Source organism: Hetaerina americana, unplaced genomic scaffold (assembly GCF_022747635.1).
Source record: "Hetaerina americana unplaced genomic scaffold, ioHetAmer1.1.p SCAF_10, whole genome shotgun sequence".
NCBI classification, from domain to species: Eukaryota; Metazoa; Arthropoda; class Insecta; order Odonata; family Calopterygidae; genus Hetaerina; species Hetaerina americana.
In genome coordinates this window covers 47,910,611-47,933,318 of record NW_027286070.1, presented here as the reverse complement: position 1 = coordinate 47,933,318, position 22,708 = coordinate 47,910,611, and the positions used below count along the sequence as shown (strand labels likewise).

At 37.5% G+C, this 22,708-nt stretch overlaps 1 protein-coding gene across 1 annotated transcript in view; it reads right to left on the bottom strand.

Moving 5' to 3' along the window:
- Window positions 1-22,708, bottom strand: part of GABA-B-R3 (gamma-aminobutyric acid type B receptor subunit 3) — a 653,270-nt gene that overhangs the window by 202,454 nt on the left and 428,108 nt on the right. The window lies entirely within an intron of this gene.

Here is a 22,708-nt window from a genome sequence, read left to right as displayed (position 1 = left end):
AGCAGTCAAGGAAATTATGGATTACGGACGAGCTGATTAGATGATAGACGAGGGAAGGGAATGGAGGAATCCAAACGCAGAGTTAGGTAAAATCAGGTACAAAGAGTTGAAAAATAGCCTGAGGCAAGAAACAAAAAGAGAAAAAGGAGCGTGGGGAAAACACAATTCGAGGGAAAGGGAAGTTTGCAAAGCAAAGGTAAAATTTGTGTACTCGTACAAGAAGATGAAAGCACTTTTAGGAAGCAAGAAGTAAAGATCCGTGCAAGAAATCATTGATAAGGCAAAACCTGATAAATGGAGTTAGAAAAGATTTTATAGAGATGGAAGAAATGCATATTTGGGCTTTATGGTAACGACATCAGCCCAGAAATCTTGTACAGAGAAAGAGAAAATGACATGGATGAGGAAAGCATCAGGTAAACTTGTTGGCCAGATAGTAAGGGCATTAAGAGAATTAGAATCAAACAAGGTCTTGGAGGGAGATAATATTCCTGCGGAACTACTTAAGGGCTTAAGAAAACGTGGGTTGAAGAGTCTTAATGGACTAATTTGTAGCATTTTTACGGAAGGAGTTTGGTTCAAAGATCTCCTTAGATAGTTCAGTGTTAGTTCCAATCTAAAAAATGGAAAGGCATCCTAATGCGAGGACTATAGAAATATAAGTTTGATTTAGCACGCAGCTTAAGTGGTACTCAGGATAATCAATAAGGAGATGGAGAGCAGAGCCAATGATTGCTTAGGGTATGATCAGTTTGAGTTCAGAAAGTGGAGAGCTATACCCTACGCTAGAGCAGAATAAGGTCACAAAGAAAGAGAAACATAGAACAAATTCTGAATATTTATTCTTTCGTCGATATGGAGAAGGCATTTTTAAGATAATGTTCCGTAGAATTAATTAGTGAATTGGGAGAAACAGAAATAGAGTTAAGTGAAAGGCGATTTATACGCAACCTGTAGATGTCTCAGACTGCTAAGGTGCGAGTGGCAAATGGAGAGTTGGGATGGGTAGTGGGAGGAGGAAGAGACCTGGGACAGGGGTTTCAATTGCCATGTGTTCTCCAACGTGCATAAGAGGAAAATGTTTTAAGAGACACGAGAAAGCATGAGATTTAAATAAAAGTCGTGGATAGTTCTTAAAATCAGTTAGGTTTTGGACGATCAAGCTTTAAAAAGCAAATTAGCGAAGGAGTTGCAAGCACTGCTGATTGTTTTAATTTAAATTCAGTTCGATAGGTGCGGGATGAAAACAATCGCTTTGCGGTTTTTCAGAAAAGGAAACCTAAGTTGAATAATAAGATTTCATCAAATAGAATAGATGGTTTGGTTTACTTTCACGAGTGTTATGAACCGAAATGATTAAAGTAGTAGAGAGATAAGAAGAAAATATGCTTTATGTAAAAAAGTTTTCAGGAGGATGATATTGATGACAGGAAAATTGAGCTACGGTGCTGAGAAACGGCTTGTAAAACATTTGATAGTAATTGTGGTTTTGTAGAGCGTAGAAAAATGGTAGTTGCGACAATATGATAGGTGTAGAATGGAGGCTTTTGAAACGTGGATGTAGAAAAGGATGGAAAAAGTGAAAAGGACGGAGTGAAAAACAATAGCCCCACGCAATCATCAATTTCTACCCCTTATCCCACAAAATTAATCCGCAATACATAGATTTTACCCAATTACTCAAAACAATCAATCCAAATCAATTTAATTCCAGTGTCCTTCCCAATCATTTAAATATGCAAAAAATGCATTATCTATAGGAAAGTCGAGAATGAGATTGACCGCGATGCACTGCAAAAGGAAATTAAGAAAATGGCGGATTGGGTGACAAATAATGGGATGGATATTAATGTTAGCAAATGCGAATCCATTACTTATAATAAAAAGGTAAATGGACCCAATAGGAATTACGAATTATCGTAAAATGTCCTTCTATTCCTAGAAGTGATTGCTGTAAATACTGGTGTATATTTAGCCAAGGATTTAGGGTGGGGGATAAACGTGGAATACATTGTTAAGAATGCTTTCAAAACTCTGCATTTGGTGATGAAACCTCAAAGGGAGCAATAAAGCCGACCCCGGTGGCGGCGGGGTAACGTCATCGTCTGCCATTCCAAGGGTCGCGGGTTCGATTCCCGCCTGGGTGAGTTTTCCTCCACCTAGGGCTTGGGTGTTTGTAAATGTGATCATTGTTACCGTTGTTAATAGTTCGATGTAAAGGCCAGAATGCGCTGTTTTCGGACTTATACTGAATAAATAAAATAAATAAATAAAGCAACTAAGGGAAATGCGTATAAGACAAGTTTTAGAGTACTCATCACTTTTATGGGACCCACACGAATAAGGACATATTACAAAACTGGAGAAGGTACAAAGAAAATCTGCCAGATATGTACTGGGGAAGAATAGGAGGATGGAGAGTGACTGAAATGTTAAAATCGCTGGTCTGGGAACCTTTACAAAGTAGAAGAAAAATAAGCAGACTTTGAAGAATGTCCTGAATTTTTAAGGAAGAGAAAGCTTGAGCAGAAATAAGGAAAGAGGCGGGATATCCAATTTTTTTAGGGAGGAGTGATAAAAAATTCAGAGTGAAATGCCGAGCACAAGGAACAAATGAAAAAAATTTCATTTCTTAATAAAACAATTGTTGATTGGAATATTTTACCTGCAAAACTATTCGAGTTCTTTCCTTACAGGGTAAATACTTTAAAGAAAATATGTAAATAATTTATATAATAATTTGATTGATGTGTTCTGCAAAATTGTACGAGCATGTAACAGCTTAGTTTTGATTTTTATCTTGTTGATTGTTGGAAGCTGATATTAATGTGATGAGGATTTTCTTTTATCTCGTGTTAGAGATTGGTGTTTAGAAGTTTCCTTTAAGAGTACTTTTTTGACTGATTTTATCTGTTATCTTTTGTGATATGGATTGGATTTGAGATGTCATGTTATTTTTTCAGGGAAAGTTTGATTATAATACTTGTGGCTTGTGTGACCTCTGACATTGTCTATCTGTACATGTACGTTTTAATAATAATGACAATAAACGCCCATTGAACTTGCGGGGACCCTTCAAATCCATAATGCCACCTGAGAGCCCCCCGTCACTTCTTCGTCCCTCTCCGCACCATGTAACTGCCCACGCTGCAAATCCTACCATTTTCTTCAACCGACCATATCCTTTGTTTAGAAAATCCCAACCCAGGATTCATTCTTTTGCTATATGCACTTCAAAAACTATTATGGACTCATTTCTTGCAACTCCTACCCTGCCTTCTACGTGAGTGAATGCACCACCACCCTTACCCTCGGCATGAATAACCACTGCTACTCTATTTAATCTCTAACCTAATTTCATTATCCCATCCATACTCACGCTGCTTCCCTTGACCAATCCTTTGATAAGTGAGTCTCTGTTGATTGAAACCCTCGCTAAAACCGCAAGCAGCATGGAGGTGAGAACATGCGAGATGACGCATATCTAGGTATTTAATCGTTCAAACCTCCTGGGCTGAGCTAAGCCCATTGAAATCATCCAATAGCCACCAATCCCTCTCACCCCTTGTCCGTTCGCTCTTCGTCCCCAGCATCCTCCAACCCCTTCGCTCCTCCTACACATATCCTCTCCTCTCTACCTCCGAGAACGCCAAGATAATTGATATTAGTAATAATTTGTTCACATGTTAACCAGTATTGAGGCTAATTGAAACAATAGGAAATATGGAGTATTTCGTACAAGAACTCTTCTAAATAATAGGAGAGTAAACATCCATTATTTAAAAATTTCATGAAGCATATTAAAGTGTTACAAAATTTCACTTGCCGCCGCAAGCTGGGGAGCCATTTGTTTCCTAGGAATTGTGGATAAAACTTCTATGAAGAAGTACACGAACCATGAGGGGTTGAAGTAGACGACGGCATGGAGAATAAGGGCTTAGGTTGTTGCAGATGTTTTTCAAGAACTCAGAAAAAGTGTTTAATAGTCGTCGTTGACTGTCGCTTACGTTTCTCTGCACGACAGCGTGCGATAAAATTCCTTCTCGACCATCCTTCGCCTTTTTCCCCCTCACAAAATTCCTTTCTTTCCCAGCGCTATAAAATGGACTCACGGGCATAGAGCCACGACGCTCAAAAGGTGTCAAATGTTTCCCCGGCAATGGGGTTAATGAGAGAGAGAGAGAGAGACAGAGTGCTATTCCAGGGCTCGGGTGGAAACCATGACCCCTAGGATCGAAGCGTGCGCGATGCAGCGCTGCTTTATACGGCGCTAACTGCTCGCGAGAGGTGACGATGGGCAAGATAATATGGTGACGCGGCCATTTAGGGACACGTGAAAAGTTCGTTCACCAGTTTTCACTGCGACCATGAATCGGAGGTGATAGTGAAGGGAAATTATGGGCCATTCCAGTAATCCCGGGGTTCATTCGCAAGGTCTTTCAGTACTACCCAAAACAAAGTATTTCGATGAGCCTTCTCTCTCTCGCTCTGACAGTGGGTAGGAAAAAAGAATACTAAGCCCCTCTTGTTACTCAGGTTGATGATGTTTTGTAAAAGAATCTCATAGAAAACTTATTTTTACCAAAAGCTCGAGATGAAATTACTCGAGGACGTACAAACGAGTACCGGAGACAAGCATTCAACATTCCCAAATGCCCACAAACACTATGAGGATGATAAAAAATTCCATTCCCGTGGACATTGTGACGAATTGCAACGAAATAAACACTATTTTGTCATTTTTTCTTCTTTCCGTAAAATTTAAAGCGTTGGAAATGTTTGAGGGTTTCATGGCCCCCAGACTTTAAGTCCAATGCAGCAAGGAACTACGGAGAAAAGGTGAGGAGGGAAGGCGTAGTGTGGTGGACTTCATGGTCGTTTAAAAAGGGAGAAAGCCGGTGCACAGTGCCAAATAGCGGAGTCATGAAAGTAAATGTTTTAGATCCAGAGAGCTGTGTCAGAAGTGTTGGTGGATTATTGCGCAGGAGGAGGTATGGTGGGGGACCCACAAAAGTTATCAAGAGAATGCATGGAAATAATGCACAAGGGAAGAGAAAAGGGGTGAGACTCGGTGCTCCCGCCAGAGTTGCTTCTCATACACAGTACGCAGTTTAAATTAAAGTGGTCAGTGGATATTTCAGTGGAATCGGCTAGTTCAGAAATCATTTGACGAAAAGGAGACATAAAAAAACTCGAAATTTTCTGTTCTCCGAATACGCCAATAACCAGTGTGTTTTCGTGACAAACCATCGTCACCGCGCCTAAAACTTTACCGAAACGGTCGGACCTACGCTTATTAAGTCATCTGAATATTTTATGCTATCGCGCTGCGTGGATTCTGTCGTTTTTCTCCTTACCCAAAGGACGAATCGATCCCTTTTGCTTCCCGGTAAATGACGTAATAGTCATCCCCACGTGGACGGCGACTTTTCGGACCATGAAGTTTTTTCGTATGAGTAATCGGGTAAAGGAATATCTAAAAATAACATGAATGCATATTTCTATGTAATAATAGTAATTTTTAGTATCACAAAGGAATTTTTTGTCTAAATATTGGCCAAATTTAAATAAATGTATAATTATATATATATATATATATATATATATATATATATATATATATAATATATATATATAATATATATATATAATATATATATATATATATATATATATATATATATATATATATAATATATATATATATATATAATTTATGGTTTCCTGTCGAATAATTCCGGGCCATACCACTAAGAGAGAAAACTGTATTTCCTAATTAATGATGTCATCAAATTGCACAATTCATCCGCAATGTATTTAATGACTGATATTTTAATACCTCTTGTGCAAGCCCTTGAGGTGGCTTGAGAAATATTTTATAGTTCTAGGTGATATAGATTTCGTGTCAGAACATACTACATAATTCCACTCCGAGGCAGTTTTGCTTTCAGTTTATACTCCAGTTTTTTTTCCTTTAGAGGACAGCAGTTTTCATAGCTGCATCTTTAAGCCTAAAATGCGATTAGATTTTTTCCCGTCTTACTAATTAGGGAATGTCATGTCATACCTTGGTATACAATAATACTGCACCATCATTTCTGACCCGAGAACAAGCAATGGGATGGTTAGGGTAATCCACCTCATCGAAACATCAAGCAAACTTCGTAAGGGAAATAGATTAATGCCTCGAACTACTGCAGATAATTGAAAACAAGCGATTTCATCCAGGATTTCACCCAAATGTGGAGTCGAGAAAGCTTCAATTTCAGCGCACCATCTGTTTGATGCGGCGTCAAACGATGAATCCCTTGGCGCCTTTCCCTAAGAGCAGAATAATGCCAACGCCGTGACACATTTCATTCCTCCTGTTCATCAAAATACCTACTCATTCCAAAATATTGACTCACTGCATACAGCGAAAATGCGCACCCTCGGCTAAAACCACCCTTAATCACGTCTCATAATATGAAGCCAAAAGACTATTCGACTCGTGTTGGGGAGTTTAGCCTTTAAAGAAGAAATCGTAAAGGAGATCCTTACAAATGAGACTGCTAAATCAACTAATACTCTTATTATTTTTTCCCTTAAATGATATCGGTGAATGTCACTTGATGAAGCAAAAACAAGAGATGCACACGATAAATACGTAACGTTGAAGTAGAAGTTGACTGAAACCCTGTCATAAATTTCTGACCATTGAAAACCTGATATATAAGTACGCTTTAATACTGTACACGGTATGAATTTTGAAACCGACCGCGATTATATGTCAGCGATTCAATTTCCTAGGGCTCACGTGGATAAAAGGTGGTATAACTTTGCTGAAAAAAATTTTATTTTAGTTCGCATATTCTCTAACTACTAATATCTGCATTATTTATTATATCTGATTAAATTTAAATTCATAAGGTGCCCATTTGATAGTAAAGAGCAAATTCCGAATTATTTTGGATTTATCCTATTCTTATAATATTAAACGTAACCATATTTTGTTACATTCTCTAATAGATTTCCTCCCTTACTCCCTACTCGCGTGATCTATTAATGAATAACTGAGTATTGGTAAATTCCAGTTTTGTTTTCCATTTCTTTTTTTTAGGGTCTTCAATCTGTCTCCAGGAATCCCCTTGACCATGGAGTGACTATAAGTAACCACGTATCAAGTTTACATACGTTAAGTACTTTAGTCATCCTCGGATTTTGAAGTTATTTCTCTTATTTAAATTATTCCAAATTCTTATATGATTCAAAACTAGTGACAGTTTATAGGAATTCGACCTTGGATGTATTTGAGGAAATATTTGGTTTAATTAGACATTTACGAAAATATTCTTTAGCATTTCATTAACCTCAACAATGAAGCCATTAACAACCATGGAATGGCTCCCTTTGTTTTGAATCGTAGTGAAAATTTAAAGCTCACTATAATTAGTATATAAAATAAACCTGGTGATATGTTTTTGGTGCGTTATCAAAAGTATAACGCAATTAAGGGACTCATTATATCACCCTTCTTGTCACCCTTCTGTCCTTCACATTTGAGGGCGTAGCCTGGGCCATTGTCCCCATTCATCTGCTTTCTCCTCCTCTCTGCTTATTGTTCTCAAAGGTCTCTTCAAGGTAAAACTTAAGAAGGAAATTCTGAAAGCCTTACATGCTCCAATTAGCCCCAGCGCTGTGTAATTATGGTTATGTAAATAAGAATACTTAATTGGAAAGCAGAGTTGCACTAGAAATGTAAAACAAGTTGTATTTGTTTTGCAAAACAGCGCGGAGATGATTAATTTAAACACATCTTGTATAATTATTTTGGATTTGTATGTATTTATTAATTTAAGTCTTACTTATTGCAAGCATATACAATGAATTGATGCAAACTACACTGAGCACGAGAAACACTGGAAAATATCCAGCAAAATTGGGCGTCGAGATGATTCAGTGGCTAATGTACTAGTAGCCAGCCTACAATTCCGGGGTACGAATCCCTACAGTGGCAGCTTTATTAGTGGCATTCCGATCCCCACTTGGGGTGTTATGTGGAGAATACTAATTGATTACGCCGTCCATAGGATGGTACGCTGAATTGACGTAGATTTGGCGCCTATCGTTACAAGTAGGCTCAAAACGACGACGGGTTTCTTTCCACACTTCCTCCGTTATTTGGAAAAACTTTAAACATATATCAAATAACCTACCTTCCCCTAATGGAGCTACTGACACTAGCTGTCGGTCGTCACTCCCAACAACTACCGCTAAATTTCCAGCAAAATATTATTTAAAAGTTATAATTTCAGGGGCACATTTGAGGAAATAATATGGCTCATAAATTTTAAAACGGGTGTAAGACCCTTATTTTATTTCTTAAAGATTCGATGACGTTAAGAAAATGGCATTAGTTAGTAGCGTATGTCAAAAGGAGCAACTTTGGGAAGACCCTTCCCATCATATAAGTCTGATCAAGCGATTACCAAAACAAAACTTATAATGGTGCACGCTATAGACTCTTTCCAGCTTCCTATATTGAGGCCATCCAAAACATAAATATTGCTACTAATTATATACTATAATAATATTATCTATCTATATAAAAAACCATAAACACAGCAAACAAACCGAAGGTCGGTTAAGTAGGTGATGGTAGAGATCACCCAGTACTAAGCCCTATTCGGCGTGTGAAAATTCACACATCAGGGTAGGGGGGCCAGTTCCTTTCCCTGTGCCGGTTATGGTTTCCCAGGAAGACCTGGAACCCGAAAAATCACTTCAGCTTGGGTGCAGCTGCAGGTGCCCAGAGTGCCCGGGAATCGAACCCGGGACCCTCCGGTCAGCAGTCCAACGCTCTACCCACTGGACTACCGCGACCCATGTATCTATATATAATGTGATATTTTAATATTATAAAATTATATATATATATACAGGGTTCGTCCGGAAAATAAGTGTACTGACTCCTGGGCTGGGCGCGCCGCTCCAGGCGCGCCCAGCACCGCTCTGACGGCGATTGGAGGGGGGTATATTGGCAAGCGACGCTGAAAAAGGCAGTCGGCTCTGAGCTGTGGTGTAGTGAGGAGCTCTGTTAACGCGAACCTCCACGCTCGACCCACGTCACGGAACGCGATGCCGAAGTTTTTGGAGCAGCGTTATTCCATCAAATTTGCGGTAAAGCTTGGGAAATCGTCTACCGAAACTGTCGGTATGATTAACGAGGCTTACGGGGAGTCAGCCATGTCCAGAAACATGATCTTTCGGTGGCACAAGATGATCGTGGAGGGCAGAGAAGAGGTCGACGACGAGTCTCCGAGAGGTTCCCGATGATGCCTTCGCGGGAGCGATCCAGGAATGGGAACGCCGCTGGAACAAGTGTATCGACTCACAAGGGTCCTATTTTGAGGAATATTAGCTTAAGATATTTAAAAGTGTAATAAATTTTTTTTTTCCTGAGCTCAGCACACTTATTTTCCGGACGAACCCTGTATATATATATATATATATATATATATATATATATATATATATATATATATATATATATATATATATATATATACACCTGTATATGATATAAAGACAAATAATAATTATATTATATAGATACATACTTTCGAATTCATATACTTACGTGTATATGAGTTCTAAATCAGCAAACTAAAATACTTTTTGACTTCAAGGCCCAATAAAATATAAAAAAATACCTATTATTCCTGGGTAGTTATAAAATGGTGATTATTTGTAAAGATATAGCATGATGTTTTGGTATAAAATGAAGCATATTATTCTGCCTAAAGTGTACGCAGTAAAAAAATTAACTTATTATTTTCACAGTTGACTGAAATCTGTAAAATTACCGACTTGGGAAATAATTGTTTTTCTAGTACAACTTCATCTATATGTAAGGATATGGTATGAAAAAATAGTCCCTTACGAAATATATCATAAATAAATAAGTTTTAACATGAGAAAGATGGGAATGTTTGAAAGTTCTGTCAATGTTAATGTTAAGAGAACTCTCTTTACGAATTCTAAGGTATACTTAATTAAATGGTAAATTATAGAAAGGAGGGGATTGTATGATAGTAGTTGAATGCACTATAAAGAAATTGGATAAAATAAAACAAACAATTGCCCAGGAAAGACGAGTTCATATAATTTAAGGAAGTATTTCATAGAATCCAAGGGAAAAACCTATTCTTTTGGAGTATCTCATTCCGAGTAAACAGAATGCATATTTCGAAAAACACGAATATTAGCGAAATGTTTCCTACTTCGTACTTCTAAAATGTGAATAAAAGCCCGAATCATAGTTAAAGTACATGTATGATGTAAAATCGACTTATTTCGTTTATAAGACCAGCTGAATTTTCTTACATTTATTTGCATATGGTGGGCAGATTTTAAGCGAGACGAAAACAAACGAAAGGGAAATTATTATGTTTGCAGAAAATTATCACCACGTAGATAACAAATGTGGTGACCAATGAGTCTCTCACCTACTTTAACTCACTTTTAGTTCTCAGCCTAAATCTGAACCTTGGGGACCAGTTGTCTTGACAATTGCTTTACACGTGCGGATTAAAAGAGTGAAGCTGAAACTATGATAAAAAAATGTGTTCTACACCTGCAATGTCGTATTTGTTTGCATTAACGCCCGTGAAAAAAAATTTTCTTTTTCAATTTAAATATTACGATGGACTTCATTAAAACTAGATGGACATCACGGTGTTGGCGATCCGCCTCACGGGATGTCCAGCATAAGTTCTAAGCACTGAATGGCCCTTTTTCCCTCTCTTTTACTCTCCTTTTCTGCCGGAGCCTTTCGCAACTTGTTGCTTTTACGTGGACGTGTATTTTCTCTCCTCAGCCTACCTTCCCTCCCTCCTCCCATCCTTCTGCTAAATGGCTTCCTTAACTTGAATTATAATTGCATACGACCAACCAACCACTCCGTCCCTCCGATCCAAGCTCTTCTCCATCCCCATTGCGGAATATTAGTTACTCACAGCGAAAGAGACTCTTTTCGACTCGGATTACTTCGCGCTCTACTTTAGTCTGATGCTGCTCAAATTAGACTAAGACAATGTGCGAACATATCATTACAACCCATTTATTTAGAATGCAATCAGTAACTTCCGTTTAGGTTGCTCAATTTTACATCAGATATCATCATAGTTAAGTCAGCCATTCCTAATTTCCAAATTCATTAAAAGTAAACTCAATGATTAGCATAAAATATTCAAACGATTAAACTAAATTAATATTATTATTTCTGCGCAATAATTTTTTTAAATTTTTTTTACTTTTCACCAAATCATCACCGAATGCACAATAATAATGGAGAAATAAATATATAATTGCACACGTGCTCGCTAGACGACTATTTAAGTATTTAGAGTGATCAAATGAGATGGTCTTTTATTAGCCATAGATAATATATTTTACCTACAAAAATTACATCAGTATATTTTTTCTGCATGGAGGTAATATTTGCTTAATATTCACGGAAAAAGATGATATCTTCTTTTTACTTACGGTCCACCTTTTACATTATGTTCAGGAAAATATTGATATAACTTTAACGAACCTTTCAGCCAAGAATTTGCAATCGCAAAACCCGACTCATTAAGTCTTGTGTTATTTGATAAGTACTCGACCAGAGGAAGGAAACCATGGTGGCGTGATGGAATCGGTTGAAGAGGAGCGAATCCAATTGGAAATCTGAGGAAATCAGTTTGCTCTGTCGAGGGGCAGAGCCATTATTTAGCATTGCTTGTAGTGGCGGAGGGGCTGACCAAATAATAAATTTTCTCTTAAAAGTGTCATTATTGGAGCAATTAATGGATGAGATGAATATTTGAACTCAGAAGAGCCCAAAATATTTGCCAGCGTTGAACGAAAAAGTCATGATAACTTTTGTTCTATTTCAAACATTGTGCTTAATTAAAAATTTCATAAAATTGACTGACAGTGTAATTTGAAATTTCTAATTAAACTTTTAAAATTTTCTTGAAGTCTTTTTTACCGATATCATCACAGTATATCATGATCCTTCAATAAAAATACTAGTTACACGTCATCATCAGCACAATTATTATATCATCTAGATTATAAATCCTAAATCTTTTAAAAAGTATATCTCATATGGACATTAAGTATCTCAAGCGATCACAAATAAGTTTTTTAACTTCGTATTGATTGAAAATCACAATCCATTTGCTTAATGTTTGTGTACTAAAAATGTACAAATCTACTCTTTTAGAAATTAAATATTAGAAGAGCATTCTGTGATATACAAAAAAATACACCAGAATATTTACCTGCATGTATTCAGTTATGCATGCATAATTAGACACAAGTGTTTCAATAATAATTTTTGTCAATACTCTTTTATACTTGTTTTAAAATTCAATATCTTAAATTTTCTTTGTTTCTTCAAAATGTAATTTATTAGAGGTGCTCCATGTAGCAAAGCCGCATCCAATAATAAATTTGGTAAAAGAAAAATATATCATTTTTCAGATAAATTGGTACAAGGGACTTCTTAAAGTAATTGCTAAATTTATGTATTCATTAAAATAGCGAATCGAACAGAGTTCACCTTTGTGATAGCTGAGTCTGCGGTTGGATTTTAGAATTTTTAATCATTCACTTGAGAAAGGGTGACGCTATTTTTTTTTATTCTAAAAATTTTCATAATCTATTCTCTTATGATACTCAAACTTAACTGAAATCAACTTTGATAAAATTTTAATTATGACCTTTTCAGACAAATAAAGCTTAAATGTCGTTTTCTCACCCATCAAATCTGTATTTCCTGATATACCGCGATCTCTATACACAATTTTATTCTCAGTACTAAGCGTCAAGAATTACACATTTGTAAAATCTTGATCAATCAAAAAGTAATGTTGCGCAAACCCATGAATAATAGCCCGCGTTAAATAGATTGAATGGGTTCATATTCGGACCACACCACGTATGTTTGATAGCATCACATTTATTGCAAACCGTGTTTTATGCTCCCAGACACCTATTTGCCTGACAACGGACAATTCTAGAATGGCAACTAAAACGCTTTCGGGACGGCCTTGGGTCCCGTATAACAGAGAGTTCAATTAGGTAGCCCATTTTGACCTGCGGCAGGACCCTTTACAACGTCGCACCACATCCAATATTTGAGGAAGTCAACCTAGGGAAAATCACAGCGCAGAGCTCCGGACGGCATAAATTGACCCTTTCGCGCTCCATTCTATCACTCATTCCCGGGGCATTCCCATTTGATCGCAGCGCTGTGGCATTGGCTAGAGACCACCGACACGCATTGACCTACACACCACCCGTGCGTGCGGATTGGAGGGATGGGACGCAAATGTGGGAACCGAATGGACTGGACTTAATGGAGAATCACCCGAGACGCCACCGCCTCCGGGGTGACTGAAGGCGAGTCGATGGATCATCCGAATTCAGACCACGCCGCTCCTAACCAACTCACTGAACCTCCATTCACCGCGGACTCCGGCATCCCCCGCCCCTCGACGCGCCATGACTCTCACACGAAAGATGCACGAAACCCTTCTCTTTCGTCCCAGGTCCTCACCTTCTCCTTCCATTCGCCTACCTCCCCTTCGATCCTCAAACTTGCTAACAACTCTCCGACGCGGGGTTACGTCGACGCGTGAGTCGGGTTTCCAAAACCGTGCACGAGTCTTCACTGCGGATAGGAAGCGTAAGTTGGAGGGGCATAGACTTATGGGGAAGGCGTTAAAGGTAAAAAATGAGAAACCAATTATCATTCGGTGGGTATTATTTCATAAAACTGGTCTTCATCATGATCATCTTCCTCTAAAGGCGGAGCCTTGTCGTTTCAGCTATTGCTCTATCTCCATTTCCGTTCTTTTCAGTTCATTGTAGGTTGTTACTACCATAGTACTTTATATACCTTCTTGTACTTTCCCTCTTTCCAAATGTCCAAGTTTCGCATCCATATAATAAAATACTCCAAAAAAATCGTTTTTGCAAATGATTTTCTAATTTTGAATTTCATGTTTTTGTTTCCAAAAAGATTCTTTTTATTTTCATATGCCTTCTTTACTAAGACTATCCTTCTTTTCACTGTCGAAATACATCTGTTGTCTCTTCTAATTATATTCCCAAGGTTCATTCACCTATTATTAAATTTACAGATGGTTCTGCCCTGTTTCTAGAAACTATTATACGAGGGTTGCTTTTTAATGTTCAGCCTAATAATTCAACGACGGTAATTTATTGTTGAATATAGCTTTATTGTTTTTCGAAATATCCTCCATGATAATCAATACACTTTTGCAGCGCCCAAACACATTTTCGTAAAATTTTTTCCACTCCGATTGAGGTACCTCCAAAACATGGTTTTTGAATGAATCAAAGGCTTCTTCGGTCGCTGAAAAAAGTTGGCCACGAAATATTTTCTTGATTAACGGGAATAAAATTGAGTCATTTGGTGCTAAATCAGGATGTACGGAGGATTACCCATCAATTTGGCATTTTGGGCAGTCAAATAGGTGGTTGTTTCAGCCTACTTGTGAGAGCTTGCATTTTCATAATGGAGAATGATCATTCGTTGCCACTTCTTTTTCCTTATTTCACCGAGCAATTCTGGCAAATAAATACTCGCGTACCATTCAGAATTCACGGTTATACGTTGCTCTAACGGTAAGGTTGCCACATGTTCAGTTATTCCGAAGAAACAGGCCATCATTTGCTTCGATTTGCTTCCTGCACGAATCATTTTTTTTTGTCAGAATTGGCTTGCCTTGGAAGACCCGTACGGCGTATTGTTGTTTTGTTTCCGGTGAATAAGCATGGATTCAAGATTCGTCACCGGTTTGGATGTTGTACACAGCTTTAAATGCACCGAAATTTAATTGGTTGAGCATTTCTTTACACCAATTGACATGGGCAACTTTTAGAGCTTTTGTCAAATCATGCGGGATCCAACGTGGACCGATTTTTTTCACAGCTAAATGTTCCTGTAATATCTAATTTATGCTTGCCATACTAATTCTCAAAGATACCTTAATCTCACAATAAGTCACATGACGATTTTCCTTGACTAGGTCTTGCACAGCATGAGTGTTTTCTAGCACAAAAACTGATTTTGGACGGCCTTCACGATTTTCGCCACTGAGTGAACGGTGGCCATGATGGAATTCGTTATACCAGCGTTTCACAGTAGCAAAGGATGGGGGTTCATCGCCAAAAGTGGAAGTTAGCTGATCGATGCACTCCTGTTTTGATAATCCACGTCGAGAGTCCTAAAAAATCTTTGCTCGAAAGTATTCACGATTTAACTCCATTTTTTCGCTGAGAAAAAATTTTGAGTCATTGTAAACAATACAAATTATGATCAAACGCGTAAATGTTCTGGAGAAAGTTAGCGTTATAGGGTCAAACTTTCAGATGAAAACATCAGATGGCGCCTTAAATACCTAGTGTTGTCAAGGCTCAACATATAAATATCAACCCTCGTGTCTTAGGTTTTCTTCACATTTATTTCCAGTTTCCATTTATTTAAAACTATGGCCAGGGTTTTGAGAATTCTATTCATATCATTGGCTGATTCTGCCAGAGTCACAATATCATCTGCAAATCTAATGCATTGTATCTTTATCCCATTTATCTTTCTCAATATCTTTCTGATTCATCATATCTATAGGTTCTTAAATATATAAGTTAAATAGACATCGTAAAAGTGGACATCCTTGTCTTACTGTTCTTCAGTTTTGCATATATTCTCCATTCATTATGTCTAAAATAACTGTTTCATTCCTCTAACTCACGTGCCTATCGTTCTCCTCTCTATCATAGCCTTGAACTTCAAATTGCCAATGAAAATGTTCTGCATTCATCTTTTGTGTCTCATTTCGATTTGCCCTTTCTCTAAATCCAACATGATCTTTGATTCTACAGGAAATTCAAAAGTTTCATGCGTATTTGACAATTTGTAAATTCAGCAGAAATCTTAACGATACATATAAAAACTTGCTGAAAAAGCAAGGGTAACATCGGGAGTCCTACAAGGAAGCGTACTTGGCCCGCTCTTGTTTTTAATATATATAAATGATCTCCCAATAAATATTAATTCTCAGATTAGACTCTTTGCAGACGACTGTATTATCTACAGGAAAGTCGAAAATGACAGAGACCGTGACAAACTTCAAAGGGACATTAATAAAATGGCAGATTGGGTGACAAAAAATGGGATGGATATTAATATTAGCAAATGCAAATCCATCTTTTCTAGCAATAAGGTAAATGGAAACAATAGGGAATATAAATTCTCAGAAAATGTCATTCCTAGAAGTGATACTGTCGAATACTTAGGTGTATATTTAACTAAGGACTTAGGGTGGGGGCTAAATGTGGAGTACATCTATAAGAAAGCTTTCAAAACTCTTCATTGGGTAATGAGAAACCTCAAAGGGAGCGTTAGAGCAACCAAGGAGAAGGCTTATCAGACCCTAGTAAGACCAATTTTAGAGTACGCTTCTCTTGTATGGGACCCTCATGAAGAAGGTCATATTAAAAAACTGGAAAAGGTGCAAAGAAAGGCTGCCCGATATGTTCTGGGGAAGCATAGGAGGATGGAGAGTGTGTCTGACATGCTAGAAACGCTGGGCTGGGAACCTCTAGAAACTAGAAGGAAAGTAAGCAGACTTTGTGGAATGTTCCGAATTCTGAAGGGGGAGAAAGCTTGGGCAAATCTTAGGAAAGAGGCGGGGAACCCAAATTTTATAGGCAGAAATGATCACAAATTTAAGGTAAAATGCCGGGCACAGAGAACACATAAAAAAAAATTTTCTTTTCTAAATAGAACAATTGTTGAGTGGAACACCTTACCTGCAAAAATATTCGAGCCCTTTCCTAACACAGTGTATACTTTTAAGAATAGATGTAAGGCATATATGTAATAATTTAATTGATGTGTGGTTTAATGTATTATATGTAATAGCTTCATTTTATTTTTAATTTATCTTTTTTTTCTTGCTGATTAATGGCGTAAATGGGATGGGGATTCACTTGTTTTGTTAAAGAGATTTGTATTTTGAAGTCTGGTTTTATGTACTATCTTTTGCAATTATTTGGGACTTGTGTGCCACCTGACAATGTCTATTAGCACATGTGTATTTTTAATAATAATAATATAAGATTACGAACCGCTATAGCAGTGGGGTTAATAAACTGTCGGCAAAAGAACCCTAAAGCCATCGGTTCACATCTCTCACCGCATGTATTCGATGTAATTAATAAAGAATAACTAAGGGCAAATCTGTTGCGATATAAAATATTGCACAGTATGAAGCCAAAATAATATAATACCATAAAATCCATTTTTACTTTTCTGGCCGTAATTATTCTCTTTAGACACTGGATACTTGAAAGACTAGTGAAAGTTTTCAATGTAGAAGTATTATTTTATATGTCACAAATGTCATATAAGTTCAGGATTTCATATGTTATTTATTTTTTAAGTAATCCATTCTTCGCTAGGAAAGGGAAGAGTGATAACTACAAAACATTTAGCAATCAATATCATGAAGTTTTCTTCAAATCGTAGCATAAACCCCTATGGGTTCATGTTTGTGTGGAATCCGAGTGAATTGCTCGCAAAGATTTGAAGTATAATTCTGCCGTTTCAAATAAGTTCACCCCCATTAAAAATGTTTAGCATAAATTCATAATAAAACATTGGGTGATATAAAATGGAAAATTAACCATGTCTGTTGGACGACTGTTTTCCTTCAATTTACTGTTTCTCGAGTGGAAAATAAAAACTACCATCTCCTAAGGGAGTAGAATTATTAATGGCACTATTAACCAATCAAAACTGCTCGCTTGCTTATAAATATTGACCGGAGTATAAAATGTGACGACCGCTGGCTATATTTCCCTCCAATCTCGTACATATTCATTAATTCTCAGGGCGCATTACATAATTTATTTCACTTTTAGCATTGGAAGAGCTGACAAATTGACCTTAAGAGCAGACTTTGTAACACAGGAGTTTTAATGAATTTAATTTCAAAAATTCATTAAATTCTGTATAAATCATGAGTGAACGTAAATTTCTATATCCGAGGACCTGTTATTGAAAACCAAGGGGAATTGGGAAAGTAAACAGTAATTGAAAAGATCAAAAGGGTTGGTACGACTCAAAAAAGTTTGTTTCAACCCGAAAAAAATTTTTAAATTCAATAATTTCAGTTAAATGGAATGTAAGTTCAACGTTTTAGCTTAGTACAATGAAAATGCAATACTCTTTACAGATTATTTAATGCGTACCACCTTGGTTCCGAAAGAATATGTTAGGAATGTTAGAATTGAGAGTGATGGCAAGTCACTCCTGATAATTGTGAATATGTATGATAATCTTTAAATAGAGGCCGTTAACGGCAAATGATACCTATATACGAAAGCTTATAAGAAGAATTCGTTAGTGATTAATATAAGTTAAGACACCAGTGGTATCAATGGTCGTGTACCGAAACGAACATGATGAGGAAAATAGTGTCGGAAAGGACTGAAAGTGAGAAAGTGCGCCGAGCAAATGGATGTGTCGAAAGGAATAAGCGAATGACATGTCGAAAAATGATGATAAATGTATTCAAGGGGTATACGGGAAAATATTGGAAGGGTAAGATATTTCAAAGAGGAAGAATATGATGAAACTTTGACAAAAGAAAAGGATCGACAATCCAATGCATTTCAATAATATTAACATTTACGGATGAAAAATTTGACAGGCAATAAAGCGGTTTTTACAAAGAGAGCTTCGAAATCATTTGGTCAATTGTGCTCGTAAAATGCACTATATTGACTATCGGATTTATCATCAATAAAAGTTATTAGGTAATGGCCCGACCATGTCATCATATAAAAATAAATCTGATTTCAAAATTGTCATTGAGTACTCAAAACAGGTGATTGCCACTAAACCATGAAGATTCTAGGCTACAAACATTGTGCAAAGACCTCTATCAATTCTCAATATAAGCAGAGAAATAATTTCAAACACGAAAGTCAAGGAGATTTTCCAATTATCATGCATCTCATTGGTAGCTTAATACAATCTTCAGTATCTTGAAAAGTGCAAATTAGATTAGTCATATTAGGTTTTCACTTTTGACGGAGATGTCGGTTAAGGAGAGGCCATAAAAAATTTTGCGAAGCGTTTTTGAAAACTCTCACAGCCACGCACAGAGATGGCCAACATAATTCGTCTTTACAGCGCCGGCCTGTGTGAAACACTTCTGTAGCTTGTAGCGATAATTTATGAAATGACTGTGCTTCTTAAAAAATATAGCACTCCTGGCAAACTCGAAGTCCCAAGTTTGGTGCTTAGCGAATCCTGTGTACTGCATTTGATTAGCCCCACGAGTTGGAACATGATACCGCCGGCTGGGTTGAGTGGTGATGTGACTTGAGTCCCCTGACGAGTTGGCTTCCTTTGTTTGCTTACTCGTTTAGGCATTCTCAGATGCATAAATCCGTTTTCTAGCTTCAGCTTTAAGAGATCTTAACCAGCCCTCACATAAATGAGGGTTCTGCGGGCGGATTCGCGCGAAAAAGATTCCCGCCCCAGTATAAGTTAGTATACTCGTATTTTAAGGCTGGAGTTAAATTTTTCGGAGATCACTTGGTATCTATTTCCAGCATTCCGTAAATATTAAACCAAAAACCACATCCAATTTTCACAGAATTATTTTTCTTAGGAATTAGTACTTCATAATGTAATTTGTAATTTTTAAGTTGATAATACCAATGTCCACTTATCTAACTTCTTAGTAGATTGGAAAATTTATTTAGCAGATTGAGCGCATGCAAATTCCAGTTTATAAATGGTTCTCTGATGCATTTCGAGTAATATATATATATATATATATATATATATCCCGGACAGGGAAATATTTTGACATTCGTTATCTGCTGAATTCCGCCTTCCCCACCTCTCCTGTGTTCGTCCTTTGTGTGTGTTCCTATCCCTTTTCCTTATATCTGTTTCTATATAAATGAGTATATATATGTATATCCATATTCAAACACGAAATCCCGCCAAACGGCGAACAAATACTCATTTATATAGAAACAGTTATAACGAAAAGGGATAGGAACACACACAAAGGACGACCACAGGAGAGGTGGGGAAGGCGGAATCCAGCAGCAGTTGAGTATATATATATATATATATATATATATATATATATATATATATGTATATACTATATATATATATATATATATATATAACAATATGCATTTTGATATACACGGAACTTTAGGAAATACCAAGAAAAATTTCCGAAATAAGAGATTTATTCCTTATGTTAGTATTATCAATAATTTAACAGTCAACCCTCACATTTTGGGGAGTGCAATTAATTTTTTTCGTAGCCCAAGGGTGGCAAAACACGGGGTAATGAGTGCAGTCCAAGGATCGGGTTCTCGATTGGCTTGGGGAAGCACCTCGAAGACTAAAACGTCCTACTACTAACGAATCAAACCAAAAATGAGTAAACAAATGTTTCCGCGGGTGTTTGTGGAAGCACGATATGTCACGATGGAGTTAATGTACGAGGGTTTCAGGACTGGGCGGAGATCGCATGCTTTTTGAGAATGAAGCGGTGTGAGTGGTTGAGTAATTCCAGGGCTTGGGAACGGGTGGATGGGATGCGGAGCAGCACATTCACATAGGTTTGTTCTTCGGGGAGCTGGATGGGAAGCTTACAACGGTGGGAGGAAGAAATGAAATACTTTTTTGTAGATACATACAGGGGAGGAAGCAATTGAGTTCTGCAAGAGACAGGAGTTAATCATCACCAACACTTGGTTTAGACACCAAAAAAGGCGCAGGTATACATGTAAAATGCCATGTGACTCAGAAATATATTAGTTAGATAAATATTTTTGTTAGGCACAGGTTTAGAAACAGTGCGACGCATTCGGGCAGCTTCCCGGGAGTGGATGCAGAATCTAACTCTCAATTTACTTATTATGAAATGTAGCGTCCGTTTCAGAATGATAAGGCAGGGGCGGCGGCTTAGGAAATGGAATGTAAAAAGATTAAATGGATTGATAAGGAAGGAGTACCAGCAAGCTGTAGAGCATATCATAGAGGACCGTCAAGAGCTGTGTACTATTGAAGAAAAATGGGAATATATCAAGAAAGGGTTATCGAAAGCCGCAAAAGATACTACAGGAACCGTTAACGGGAAAAGCACAAGGAAAGCATGGCTCACGGGTGAAATGATTACAAAGTTGGATGAGAGAAGAAAATGGAAGCATGTAAAAACACAGTTGGGCAAAATTAAGTACAAAGAGTTAAATAATAAAGTGAGGCGGGTAAGAAATACCTGTAAAGCAAAAAAAACATGGTGAAAGTGCGAGGATATGGAGAGCTTGCAGAGGAAGGGGGAATTTGATGCGCTATACAGCATGGTTAAATCACTATCAGGAAGTAAGAAGGGAAGAACTGTGCTGGCAGTTAGAGATAAGTGGGGTAAGATAAAAGTTGACATAGAAAATATCCAAGATGGAAGGAATATTTAGAAGAACTGTATGGTAAAGGACTTAGACCAACAAGTTTAGACATAGACAAGTAACATGACGTAGATGAAGATAGCTTAGGTCCAGACATACTCGATGATGAGATAAAAAGGGCATTAAGGGATATGAAACTAAATTAGGCAATGGAGGTGGATATCATTCCTACGGAACTATTGAAATGTTTAGGAAAATGTGGGAGTAAGAGGCTATATGGGCTGATTTATAATATCTATGAGGAAGGAATCTGGCCGGAAGACTTCATGAGATCAGTGTTGGTTCCTATTCCGAAAAAGGTAAAGGCTATATCATGTAAGGACTACAGAACAATAATTTTGAAATCCCACACTGCTACATTTGTTCTCAGCATTATCGAAAAATCGATAGAGAGTAGGGTAAATGATTATTTAGGGAATGATCAGCTTGGATTTAGGAAGGGGAGAGGTACGTGTGATGCCATTGCAGTAATGAGATTATTAATCGAGAGGAATATAGAACACAACCAGGAGGTATTTGCCTGTTTCGTAGATTTCGAAAAAGCTAATGAATTGGAAAAACTAATGAGTATATTGCAGAAAATAGGAATAGATTGGAGGGAAAGGAGGCTAATCCGCAACCTGTACATGTCTCAGACTGCTCAGGTGCGGGTGGGGAACGGGGAGTACGGTTGGGCAGTGTTAGGAAGAGGTGTAAGGCAGGGTTGCCCTTTATCACCGTTGCTGTTCAACCTGTATGCAGAGGAAATGATTAAAGAGGTGTGGAAAGAACTGGAGGTAGGAATGAAAGTGGGTGGGGAATTCGTAAAATCAGTTAGGTTTGCTGATGACCAAGCTTTAGTTTTTCAGTCAGCCAAGGGGCTGCAAGCATTGCTTAGTGAATTGGAAATTAAGTGCGACAAGTATGGGATGAGAATCGATATTAATAAAACAAAGGTTATGCGATTTCCTATTCAGGAAAAGGCTTAGCTAAACATTAAAATAGGAGGGCAGAAACTAGAGCAGATAGAAAAGCTCACGTATCTCGGAAGTGTTTTGGACCAACACGGTCTAAGTAGTAGGGACGTAAGGAGAAGAATTGCGCTAAGAAAAGAGGCTTTCACAAGGAGGAGGGACTTGATGACAGGGACGTTAAGTAA